The 12,907-nt window shown below is 44.5% G+C and overlaps 1 protein-coding gene across 6 annotated transcripts in view; it reads left to right on the plus strand.

The window, feature by feature from the left end:
- Positions 1 to 12,907, plus strand: part of BCAR3 (BCAR3 adaptor protein, NSP family member) — a 278,588-nt gene that overhangs the window by 126,108 nt on the left and 139,573 nt on the right. For all 6 annotated transcript variants that reach the window (XM_054667967.2, XM_024347176.3, XM_054667966.2 and 3 more), the window contains exon 3: positions 9,307 to 9,357. The gene's annotated coding sequence lies outside the window, so the exon portion shown is untranslated. The remainder of the gene's footprint in view (positions 1 to 9,306; positions 9,358 to 12,907) is intronic.

A 12,907-nucleotide genomic window follows, 5' to 3' on the forward strand; every position in this document is an offset into this window, starting at 1 on the left:
AGAACCTCCTTTTCCTCACCTTTAAAATGGTCCTGCCTACTGCAAAGGGGTAGGTGAAAATCTCCAAGGCAATGCTTTGTTTCTGTCATCTTTCCTAGGAACTTACAACCTTTCCAGGGAAAGAAGACAATTTTACTTTGTGAAAACTTAAGAAAACATTTCTAAAAGATAATCAACTGTTCAAAACAAGAAAAGAAAGTAGGTAAACACAAGGGGTGATGAACTGCCAGACATCAGTGTTTGCTCTAGAAGTTGAGCCAGGAAGAATAGCAGGGGGGAAGAACAAGGAGGTGTTCCTGGTTTGTAATTTTATTCCATTTTTGCCTAATACAAAATTGCAGTGCCTGGCACATGGTAGGCATGCAATAAATATTGTTGAATGAGTGTTCAAGTAAATAATAAATTAATGAATATTCTGTACAGGTTTTGTCACTGACCCTTAGGAAAGGTACCCAGAGGAGAGTATGCAGAGATGATAAACAGATGGAATGGGAGACTTTTATTTTCAAAAAAATGCTTTTCCTGAGAAATCTTTCTGGTCTGTAAAGGCAGGAGTTGAAAATGGATATGACAGAAGCTTACAAAACTGCGAAAGTCATGGATGAGACTATTATCATCTTTTTTAGATTTTTAATTAATTTATAAATCTTCATTTAAATATTGTGTTGCTAGAAGTAGGTACAGGATAACCTTTGAACTATATGAAGTTTTAGGACATCTGAAAAAAAAAAAAAGAAAGGCGGTCTTAGTTGTGATTAGTATGTTAAAAGAATTTTTATCCCTTCACACTGGAGGCTGAAAATACAAGTAAAGCCAAGAGGGATTTGATGAATTCATGAAGGCTGATCTCAGGGTAAGTTGCTTCAGATTCCTCAGGGATTTGGAAGCTTATGTTCTGAAGGACTCCCATGTTAGAGACAGACTGCTGGGCTGTGGTGACCCTGGACCTAGCCTAGGAGCACATTTCTGTGGTTTTGTGTCCCTTCAGGGAATATTTAATAAACTCCCACTATGTGCCAGGCAGTGTTCTAGGGGCCAAGAACACAGTAGTCAATAAGATGGTGTCCTAGACCTCCAGGACTGCCAACCTAGAGACAGAAGGCGATATGGGAAGAAATACATTTCAGTGTATTAAGTTCCATAATAAAAGTATGATGGGGCCGGGCGCGGTGGCTCACGCCCGTAATCCCAGCACTTTGGGAGGCCGAGGTGGGCGGATCACGAGGTCAGGAGATCGAGACCATCCTGGCTAACACGGTGAAACCCTGTCTCTACTAAAAATACAAAAATTAGCTGGGTGTGGTTGTGGGTGCCTGTAGTCCCAGCTACTCGGGAGGCTGAGGCAGGAGAATGGCATGAACCCAGGAGGCGGAGCTTGCAGTGAGCTGAGATCGCACCACTGCACTCCAGCCTGCGTAACAGAGCGAGACTCCATCTCAAAAAAAACAGTTGAATCTATAAAAATTGTCTTTCTAATTTTTTAAATGCCTCTCCCCCACCTGCATTTTAGAATTCCCATGTACTCAGAAAATGTTTGTGGATGGATGAATGAATAAGTAAGTAAAAGAATGAATTTTGGCTTCCAGAAATGGGCATAATTTTCAAATAGAAATTTATTAACATTTGAAGGCTCACTACAGTCAAATTCACTAAGTAACCACTTCTAAGATTGCTTTGTGTGAAAGTCCTAGAGGCTACATGGTTTAATAGAAAAAAAATGGCATTTCAGTTTTTGGAACCATTGCTGTGGGTTTTTCAATCTGCAATTCTAGAAATCTTGAAGGGGGAAGCTCTATGCAATTGCAGCTACAGGCCAAAGGTCATTTTTACTAAGTATTGATTTTAGCAGCAAGGAACTCTTGCTTCAGTAAGACTTCTCACACTTGCCCTACCCTGAAATGAGCACATTTCACTCTGCATGTTGCTCAGGAAGGCTGCCTCTCTGAAGAGCCTCAACATAATTCCTACAGCCTGGCATGCTTGATGACATCACCAGGAATTTGGTGATTGGAAGGCAGAGGTCCAGGAAAGAATCTTGGACCAGGAATCTGGACCTCATTAAATAATTGGTCCTTCTGAGAAGCTTAGTCTTGGGTCCATATTCATGAACAAAGAGTTCTGTGGCTTCCTCAAGCTGCCTTTCTCCCCATCTACCTTTCACTACCTCCTGCCACTTATTCTCCCCCCAATAACAAACTGCACTAAGATAAGACCCTAGAGTGTGCCGTCCAATACAGAAGCCACTACCCGTGTCTGGTTATTTAAGTTTAAGTTAATTACAATGAAATAAAATTGAACATGCAATTTCTCAGTCATACTAGCCACATATCAAATGCACAAAAGCCACATATGTCTCCTGGCAACCATAGTGGACAGTGCAGAGAACATTCTCATCATTACAGAAAGTTCTACTGAACTGTATTGCCCTAGAGAAAAAGGAAGATGAAAGCTGAGGATGAAGGTGGTAATTTTGAAGAAAATGCTGATAACATCTAGACCAGCCATATAGAGATAAGGAACATTCTAGCAGGAAGTTGCCACAGGATGCAAAACTAGGCAACAAGTGAAGGGTGTGAAGAGAGAGAGTATAGCTTTGGGACGAGAACCCAGGTTTAATCCTGATTCTAACCAAGTGTGCGGCCATGAAGAGGTTATGTGAACTCTTGGAGCCTCAATCTTTTCATAAGGGAAATAGTGGTGATAATGGTTCCTATGCCATAGAGCTGATGTGAAAATCAATGAGACAATTAGCGTAAGGTGCTTAGCATGCTGCCTGGCATATGGAAAAGGTCAAAAATAATAAGGCAGGGAGGGTTAAGAAAAAAGAAAAGAGAGAACCTAGTGAGAAGACAGCTGACCTGGAAAGAAGAAATGTCAAGAGTATGTTTACATGGACCTAGACAGTGAGCACTTTTATGATGGCTGGAGAGTACAAATCAGAAGGACAGAGCAACAGAGGCAGCTGGACCTCTGGAAACCTGAGGAGCACGAGGTGAACGTCCTCTGGATTAGGGGAGCTGTGCCAGGCGGGGCACAATTCCATATGATCCAGTGTTCCTGCCCGTGTGTGGCAGCAGGAATTGTACCACTCATGGGAGCTTAGCTGTACTCAGCTTTATGCCATTGACTGCATTCTTGAGACCAAGGGAAGCATGGGACAGATGTGGCTTTCCTGGGACAGGCTGGGTGAACCAGGGTCGGGGACAGAGGGGACAGACAATGATCAAGTTGATAGAGGGAATTAAAGGGAAGAGGATAACATTTATTCAGTGCCTGCTACATGTTCAGCACTTCACATATCCAGTTGCACTTCACCCCACAACAGTAGCCACCTCCAGTTTGTAGGAGAAGAAACTGGGGCTCAGCAGAGTGAAGGAACTTGCCCAAGATCACACAGTCAGTAAACGAAATTTCAGATCTCAGCCCTGGTCCTCAGGATTGCAAAGCCTGTGCAAATCAGCTGTGGAAGCCCCTAAGCTTTGAGGAAGGAATAGCAATAGCGACGTGCAGAGAGGGTTTGAAAAGAGTTGGCATTGCATTTTTTTCATCATCTAGTAGAGTTCTATGCAATGTCCATGTTTTGCAGGTCACAAACATGAATAAGACAGGATTCTTGTCTGTAGGTGCTTCCTTAGCAGTGAGGCAGACAGGCTAAGAACAAGATGAGGACAACTAAAGGTAAAATGTTCAAACTCATCCCTGTAAGAAATACTTTACTTATTGAGTCTCTACTACGTGCCAGGTACTGTACTAGGCTCTGGGGATACTCTGGTGTGCTGTGTTTACAGAAATGGTTGCACTTTCCCCTTTTCCTATATCCACACCCCTTTGCACTATGACTTTGTGGCTTCTTCCATTAAAGTTGAGTCTATTCTCCACCGATTGAATCCAGGCTAGCCTTGTGACTTGTCTTGGCCAATAGAATGTGGTAGAAGTGACATTGTACCTCTTCCAAATCTTGCCCTTAAGAGGCCTCATACCTATCCATTCTCATTCTTGAAACTCTGTAGCTGCCACGTGGACTCCCCCAGGCTAGCTGGCTGAATAATGACAGACACATGGCCCTTTCACTTTCATTGTCCCAGCCAATGGTCAGTCACCTGACAGACATGAATGAGGCCATTTGGACCCATACCATACAAGTATATCTTAAGGGAAAGGAAGCGATAATTAAGCCAGCCTCCCACGATGGCCCCAAAGATCACCATTCTGGTATTCACACCATGTGTAGTTTCCTCCCACACTGCATCAAGGGTGGTCTGTGTAACAATGGCACATGGCAGAAGGGATGATGTGTTGCTTCTAATATTAGTTCACAAAAGCCTGCAGCTTCTATTTTGGGTGCCTTCTCTCTCTCTTTCTTATCATTCATTCTGGGAGAAGCCAGCTTCCACATCCTGAGAACACCCAGTCAGCCCATGGAGGGGTCATATGGTAAGGAACTGAGATCTCCACCCATAGCCTGAGAGGCACTGAGGTCCACACTGAGTGAGCGTGGCAGGAGATCCTATAGCTCCAGATGACCAAAGCCCAGGCTGACAGCCTGAATGTAACCTCTTGAGAAACCCTGAACCAGAACCATCGAGCTAAGCTGCTCCCAGACTCCTGATCCAAAGAATATGTGAGATAACAAATGTTTGTTTTAAGCTACTAGGTTTGGGGGTAATTTGTTATGCCAGAAAAGATAACTGACAAAAAGAGTTAGCTAGATAAAGCAGGGGGAGGGGATGGAGTGTTCCAGACAGAGGGAATGGCATGATCAAAGGTCCTCAGGTAGGAGGGAATACAGAACCAGAAGAAACTGAAAGAAGACCAGTGCAACAGGAGTTCAGAGAGCAAATGAGGCTGAAAGGTTGGTGGGGTCGAGACCTGCTGGGTGTGGCCTGGGGGTCTTCCTAACAAGTTTGCATTAGGAGCAACAAGAAATCAAATTATTGAGGGACCAGCATTAGGGGCTTCAAGGAAACCCAGATATCCTGGCTAGGATAAAGTCTCTCCCTGCCAATCCTCCAAATTAGTAACTTTGGGTTTTTAGTTTTCCCTACTCAAAGGTGCCCTTCAAGGTCTCCAAGGGAAGAGGCAAAGGGAGACGTAGCAAACATCCAGCATGGTATGGGTAAGGCTTCTCCAGCTCCAGCCATGCCAGGCAGCCAGGCCCAGCAGAGAGCTGTGCTTCCCTGACTAGTCAGGACTGGTCCCTCCAGCAGGGGCAAAGCCAGAAACAAGGGGTACAGGTCCAGGGAGGGAGCCCACTTCTTGATCAGCCTTTCTTGGTTCCCAGCTTCCCAGCTTCCCACCCCCTATCCACCGGGAGTGAGTTTATACTGTTTTACAGAGACTAGGACACTTGAACTCATATTTCATTCTCTCATGGATTTCGTCCAACTGGCCTAATCTTTTTTCTCTAAGTGACAAAGAATCTAAAGATATGGAATGTTCCCCAAAACAACTTTGCAGAAAAGCAAAATAAACACAGCATCGAACAGGCCCATTCATTTCATGAATTGATTATAGAAAGATAATTTCTATTTTTCTTTTAAAAATATATATTTAAGATAGAGATATGAAAAAATTACATGATGGTCCATCAAGGAGATACATTCCACCATGATTATGTTATAGCAGCAAAGCCCTAGTCCTAATATAGGATGGTTGAGTTGATCAGACAAAGACTTTTTTCCCAATTTACAATCCTATAGATTGTAAACACAATTTTTAAAAACTACAACAGTTTTCCATTAAACAGCCTTCCTTTTTCTCTTCCCATCTCTAGTCTAGGAGATATTCCCCTCCCTCCTTCTTGCTGTTCCAAGGACAATCAAGGGAGACTGCCTGCTGAGCATTCACTAATGTCAATCCTAATCTAATGCCAGTAAGACATCCTTATACAGGGTCACCCACGCTAAGAGAGAAGGCTCTGTGTCCTGGAGCCCCTGGCCAACACCTGTACAGATCAAGACCCACTTCACTGAAGGGCAAGGGACCAATTTGAAGACAGAGCGTGTTGTCAGAACATCAGTGCTTGCTCAAAACCACTTCCCAATTGGGCAGATTCATTGGTCTCTCTTTCCCTTGAGTGTGCTTTGAACAGACCGCAGGCTGGCTTGGAGGGACAGGAAGAAGAAGAGATGCAGCTGTAAATCAGTGTCACCTCTCCAACTCAGGGTCAGAGGAGGAGAATGTGCCCACCTCCAGGAAGGCCTGGTGTTATCAGATGTGCCTGAGCAGTCATGAGCACGCTGCTCTGCTGCCCTGCAGCCTGTGGACTCCCCCTTGTTCCTCTCTTTTGCAGCCTGGAAACAGATGCCCTTGGGAGGGGAAAAGCTCTGACTTCATCGGGGTTCCCAGGCCCTCCCTTTTCCAAACAGAACAAAGCCTACTTAGCTTATCGCAGCACTTCTCCTTGTGATTTTTTTTTTTAATTGGCCTCTTCACATGTGCAATCGACTCTCCTGATATGAAAGTTGTGAGCCCTGTTTTTGCAAGCCCGAAGCTTAGAAGCTGATCCCCACGAGCATCAACAGAAATCATCTGAATGCTCTAAGTACTGCCAGTGCTTGCTAAAAAATAGAACAGCCTGCCAACCTCCTCCTGCCTGTGTCCTTGGCACAGCCCTGGTGGGGCAAAGGAGCCCCAAGGACCCCATTGTTCTTTGGAAAGAAAGAAGCAACTCCAGCCAATTCAGGTGTTTGGGGGATTATTGAGATGGTCTTTTTTTGTAGATATGATGTGGTGGTGAATAGGGTAAGTTATATAGGGGACTCTATGGTGGTGACATTTGAAAAGATTGAAGAGTGAACCGAAACCGGTTTCTGTGAGCCCAAAGTTTTATTCAGCCAGTACAGTTCTAGAATTTGCTACTAATATGTTTATTTTCTCCCAAAGATCTTCTCCTTTTCTGAGAGTAATGGGACACTGGGGAGAGAACTTATGGACAAAAATATGGGGACAGAAAAGATTATGACAATTTGCAAAGGGTCCACACTGTTGGTTGGATTAGCTATGTGAGATGATGAGGGAGAAAGAGAGAAAAACAGGCAAAACCAAAAAAGGCCCCTTGGAAACAAAGTTAAGATGGTTTTTGGACTCATCCTACCTCCTGTGGGTTTAGCTTAACATCAGTCCCATCTGCCAGAGGCCGGAGGCAAGGTGCTTAGGGGTTTAATTGTTCTGTGAGACCCTGAAGCAGGATGAGAAGTGGCCTGGTGTCAGAGTAGAGCAGTTGGCCCATTACTGAAGGTCATGGTTCAGAAGTTCTCAACTTACTCTTTTCTCTATTCAGGTTCTATATAAGTGAGCAGTAGAAGGATATGGTTATCTCCTTCCTTTATTGTAGCAGTCTGCGAAGTTCCATTTCCTTCTTGAAACCTCTGACTCAATGGCTAGAGGAACCCTCCCACACCCCTCCCCTCCTGTCTATGCTGGCAACTTTTGAGCCGCCCCCTTGGCTTACCACCTTGCAAAACCTGCCAGATCCATTGCTTTTACACACTGCTATCTACCTCGTTGTTTATTTTGTGTATGTGGGTCATCTGTTGTTTAGGTTAGATTGAAGTCTGGCTGTGTTGGTGTAGTTAGCTTTTGATTATTTCCAGAAGAAAGACAGTACACCATATCCATATAAGCATTTAATATTATGTTGTTTTCTTTTTGATCTAATGTCCAGCTTCAGCCTAGAAAACATCCTGAATGATCCAGGCTTGGGGACCGTCAGAGCTATTATTATTATTTATTTATTTATTGAGACTGAGTCTCACTCTATCACCCAGACTGGAGTGCAGTGGTGCGATCTCAGCTCACTGCAACCTCTGCCTCCTGGGTTCAAGCGATTCTCCTGCCTCAGCCTCCTGAGTAGCTGGGATTACAGGCACATGCCACCACACCTGGCTAATTTTTGTATTTTTAGAGATGAGGTTTCACCATGTTGGCCAGGCTGGTCTTGAACTCCTGACCTCAAGTGATCTGCCCACCTTGGCCTCCCAAAGTGCTGGGATTACAGGCATGAGCCACCATGCCCGACCTATTATTATTATTTTAAAGCATAATTATTTAATGCGGATTTTGCATATCTACTACATTTGATCCCTTTCTGAATAGTTTTCACTGTTTTATTTAATTACTGTACTTCAAAATACAGAAATTTTGGAAAACAGAGAAACACTCTTTGGTGTATATACTTTTAGTATTTTTTTAAATGCATATAGATTTATTTTCTGTTTTCAGCAATAATATTATACAGTTTGTTTTAAACTGTATACTTTTTTTGTTTTTTTGAGATGGAATCTTGCTGTTGTCACCTAGGCTGTAGTGTAATGGCATGATCTCAGCTCACTGCAAACTCTGCCTCCCAGGTTCAAGCAATTTTCCTTCCTCAGCCTCCCGAGAAGCTGGGATTACAGGCGCCCGCCACCACACCTGGTTAATTTTTGTATTTTTAGTAGAGACGGGGTTTCACCATGTTGGCCAGGCTGGTCTCAAACTCCTGACCTCGTGATCCACCCACCTCCGCATCCCAAAGTACTGGGATTACAGGCGTGAGCCACTGCGCCCAGCCTAAACTGTATACTATTAAACTGTATATTGTTTACTTTAGTAATAGATCATGAATGTATTCCCATGTTGCTATAGAAATTATAATGGCTGTGTAATATTGAATTATATAGATTTATATAAGTAATTCTCCATTATTGGACTTTTATTTATCAAACATTTATATAAGCACTTACTATGTGCCAGGCATAGTTCTAAGCTCCAAATAGATATTAACTCATTTAACTCTCATAATAACTTTATGAGGTAAGTACTATTTACATCCCCATTTTGCAGATGAGGAAACTGAGTCACAGGCTGAATAGCTTGTCCCAGGGCACACCTCTTTGTAAGTGATGGAGCCAGATTCAAACCCAGACCATCTGGCTCCAGAGTCTGTGCTGTAATCACAGCCCTCTGCTTGCTTCCCTCTACCTCTATTGAAAAGTAAAGACCTTTCTTTCCTGGGAGAATGGCTTAATCTTAATAAGACTTCCCTGGCAAATAAGGGAACTGCTGTCCTGTGAGTCACTGTTATTTGTAATTAATTGTAACCTGCTGAGACAACAGGCAAAGAAACATCTGGGCAGAATGGGCTGTGTGAGCTCTGCAGCCCAGAGAAGGTGACTCCAGGAGGGGCTGTAGACTTGGATCCAACCAGGCTGAGGTCCAGGTTACTCACCCACTGGCAGAACCCAAGTGACTCTGCCTCCCCTGAAGCTACTGTAATTGCCTCACACCCACCTGAGATGGTCTTTCCTTTGCATTCTACTACAGGAGCTGCTTCATCTGACCCAAGCTGGCCTGGAGAAAGGAGGAAGAGGCAAGGTAGGAAGTGGCCTGGCCCCCTGCTGCTCTGCCCCAGAGTGCAAGGCAGAAACTGCAGCCGGAGCTGTGGGGTGGTGTTGATCCAGCCTACAAAGTGACTTCTGGGGCAGTACCTGGAGTGTATGAGAATCCTCTTGTTAACCTGCAGAAGCTCCAGGGTAGTTGTTTCTGGGTGACTCTAGGATCCTTATTCATCGCAGCCTTGAGACCGGGCTTTGGCTTCAGCCACCTCCTTTCCTATCCTCTCCCTTCCAGTAATGATAATATGATATCATAGCTGACCATAATTGTTCTGTCTGACATTTAATTCATTCTAACTCATTAAATTCTCACAACAGTGCTATGAGGTAGAATGATGGTTACCATAATTATCCTCATTTCAGTGGTGAAGAAAGGCAGCCACAGGGAGGCTGAATAACCTGCCATAAGGTGGGGAGGGTTTCAGGTGCTGGGAGCACCACAGAGTTGTGACCTTGACTTGTATCCCAAACAGACCCTGAGAAGGGAGCAGTGGCTGGAGGGGAAACTGCAGTTGAACCACCTTGCTCCTCTTAACCCTAGTGGAGGAGAAGTTCTAAACAAACAATTGGCATTTGACAGGGGAGTGTTAGGGCTGGAGGTGGTCGGAAGTTATATTTTATTGAAGCACCTTGGCAGTTGTTTGCAGGGCTGGTAGTGGGTTTATATGGCATAACATTCCTGCTGTCTCCCTGGGAGGTCTGTCAGTTTTCCTTTATTTCCACATTTACAAGGGAGCCCAGAACACATACACCCTACATTCAAAGTCAATGTCACAGGGTAAATTGGTCCAGGGAGGACCAATTACTGCAGTCCTAAGACCTGCCACTCTAAATGCACGAGATGGAGATGCTTACATACCACCCAGCCCGTGAAGTTCTTTTCCACGCAGAAACCCCACAAGTTGGGTTCCCATCTGGATCAGGACTCCACCCCCTTCTCCTAAACATCTAAACAACCCCGGGTGGAGCTAGAACCAGCTCAAGTCAGACCTCCCAGTCTAGGAAGATCATTGGTCTAACTTGATAACAATGTATAGAAAAGATGCTTTAAACAGAACTAGGTAAGGCTTGGCAAAAACTGGCTTTCCTGCAGCTAAATGCATGCTGGCATGTACCTACTGAGTTTTGGAGCAACTAACTCTTAGGAATGTGTGTGTACTTTTGTCTTAGGAAAAAGACAAAACCTGCCATAGTCCTTGAAGGTAAGTAAACCATGAAAAATAGAAGTGCAATGTCTGATAGGCTTTTAAAAAGAAGAAGAATTGCTGCTCTCCTAGTTGGAGCCACAGTAATGTTATTACCTCGAATAATGAGGCAGTCCCCTGACTTGGCCTTCTACCATCTATTCTCCCCACCATGAACAGATGGATCACTTAAAAGTACAATAGATCATGCCACACTCCTGCCTAAAAACTTTCAGGGACTTCCTTTCACACCCTGATGCAGTCCACACTCCTCACAGGGCATTCATAATGCACCCCTGACTCTGGAGATGTGGTGAAGTGTAGTATAATAGCTAAGTGCTCCATGGCTATGGCACCAGCTGGAATCCTAGCTCTGTCCCTCACTAGCTGTGTAACTTTGGCCAAGTATCTCTACTTCTCTGTGTCTGTGTTTTCATTCGTAAAATGAGAATAGCAGTACCTACCTTATAGATGCATGTAATGAGCACCCAACAGCCATCACAGCTGTTTTTATTATTACTTTTGACCTCATCGTCTCTACTTTCCCCACCCCCACCTCATTACACTCCAGTCACACCAGACTTCTTTCTGTTCCTCAAATTTGCCAAACTTATGTCTAAATGTGGACTTTTGCCCTAGAGTGAGTGAAACTGTCTGCCCACACCCACTCCCACTCAGGCCTGTGAGCTGCTGGTTTCTTCTCATTTTCAGATTCCAAATGAAGGCACCTCCACAAAGAGGCCTTCCCTGACCACCTATTCCAAATCAGCCCTGAGTCTCTCACTAGCCCTGTGCTGCCCTATGGCAATTTCTGTGATGATGGAAATGTCCTATATACCACTAACCACTAGCCACATTGGCTATTCAGCACCTGAAATGTGGCTAGTGTGAATAACTGAATGTTTAATTTCACTTAATTTTAATTCATTTAGACTTAAATGTAAATAACCACATGTGGCTCCTGTATTAGATAGTCTGGCTGTAGCCATTACCTGACTCGTGCACTCGTCACTCCCTGGACTTGTCTTGCTGATTCATTTGTCTGTTGTTTGTCATTTGTCTGCCTCCCCCAACCAGACAGTAAGGTCAACAGAAGTGGCAGAGGGCCTTATGCACCTTGCTCACCGCTGTATCCCCCTGTGCCTAGGAGAATATCTGGGTCTTTGTGGGGCTCAATAATATTGTTGGATAAATAAATGAATGGGCATATAGAAGCACTCTGTAAACCAAATTACATAATATAAATGTAGTATATTATCATTATATGTGTATATAATTTGAAAGCCTGCAGGGGTATCTCTTTTTTTTTTTTTTTTTTTTTTAAGAGACAGGGTTTTGCTCTGTCACAGGCTGGAGTGTGGTGGCAAGATTATAGCTTGCTGCAGCCTCAAACTCCTAGGCTCAAGCAATCCGCTGGCCTTAGCCTCCCGAGTAGGTAGGACTACAGGAGTGTACCACGACACCTGCTAATTTTTTAAATAGAGACAGAGTCTTGCTTTGTTTCCCAGGCTGGTCTTGAACTCCTGCTTCAAGCATCCTTCTGCTTCAGCCTCCCAAAGTACTGGGATTACAGGTGTGAGCCACTGTGCCTGGCTGTGTTTCACTTTTTAAAAATCCCTAATACACACACAGCTGATCGTTAAATGTCAATAATTTTTAAAAGTTGTTTTCCTGTTTGGAGTGCATTTTTTATGTCTTCAAGTGAGACCCCTCACCACACAGGTAGTATATATGATAAGCAGTCCCTCTGGAAACCTAAGGAGGGCCTGGCCTGATCACAATTCCAATTCCAGGCAACTTCTGAGCAGCTGTCTTCGAGTTAAGTAAAGCAGGACACACCTGTGAGCTCTTCTGCCTAGCACAGGCTGCGGTGGCCAGCCTTGGACCACAGAGGGCAGGCTCTCTTTGCTGGTCCCTGGGCTGTTCATCTGCTGCCCAGAGATCACTGTTCCAGGCTTGATCAGGATCAGGATCAGGTCTGAAGCCTCTGACATGCGTGGGCAGCTGCCATTCTATCATGAAAACATGAGTTTTCCTAAGGGGATTGCAGTATTCTGGAAATTAAAAACAAGGTAGGAGCAAGTCGTCTCCTTCCTGTGGGAGTAGCTGAAGCTCAGTTCTGAAATACAATGCCTGGCACTCCTGGGAGGGCTGGGACGTGGCCTGTTCCATGCCACTGGGCGGTGTGCGGTTTCCAAAGAGGGCTGGGGCTGTTATCTGACCTCCTGTCTTAATGAAGTGCTTTGGCTTCATGTCTGCCTCTGAGAGAGCTCTGTGACTGGAGCAGCAGAGTCAAATCGAAGACAGGGGACATCCCCCCAACCCCCATCCCCACCCCCACCTGGG

The sequence above is a fragment of the Pan troglodytes genome, chromosome 1 (genome assembly GCF_028858775.2).
Source record: "Pan troglodytes isolate AG18354 chromosome 1, NHGRI_mPanTro3-v2.0_pri, whole genome shotgun sequence".
Classification (NCBI taxonomy): domain Eukaryota; kingdom Metazoa; phylum Chordata; class Mammalia; order Primates; family Hominidae; genus Pan; species Pan troglodytes.